Below are 264 nucleotides of genomic sequence, written 5' to 3'. Positions count from 1 at the left end.
AAGTGAGGATAGCAAAATAAAGTAAACTGGGACAAATTATACCCAAAAATTCGTCATAGAGTGGACTACCAGTAAAACTGATACAAATTTAAGGACCAAAAATTATTCAGACCGAGTCTGGGAAAAAACATTGAAGTTCAGGTTTGCGTGAAGCTGGATGACAGCATGCCCAGGAGACTACAGGCTAAGGGTTGCCCGACTAAGTATTGATAGTTATGTAAATACTGTCATACTAACAGCTGTCTGAATAATTTTTGGTTGATT

General features: G+C 37.5%; 1 protein-coding gene across 1 annotated transcript in view; it reads left to right on the top strand.

Moving 5' to 3' along the window:
• The window catches only part of LOC107712751 (unconventional myosin-Va-like), a 102,269-nt gene that overhangs the window by 93,349 nt on the left and 8,656 nt on the right, over window positions 1–264 (top strand). The window lies entirely within an intron of this gene.

The sequence above is a fragment of the Sinocyclocheilus rhinocerous genome, unplaced genomic scaffold, assembly GCF_001515625.1.
Source record: "Sinocyclocheilus rhinocerous isolate Xijiao unplaced genomic scaffold, SAMN03320098_v1.1 scaffold1545, whole genome shotgun sequence".
Taxonomy (NCBI): domain Eukaryota; kingdom Metazoa; phylum Chordata; class Actinopteri; order Cypriniformes; family Cyprinidae; genus Sinocyclocheilus; species Sinocyclocheilus rhinocerous.
Note: the sequence above shows the minus strand (reverse complement) of the source record. Positions and strands in the feature narration are given on the sequence as shown.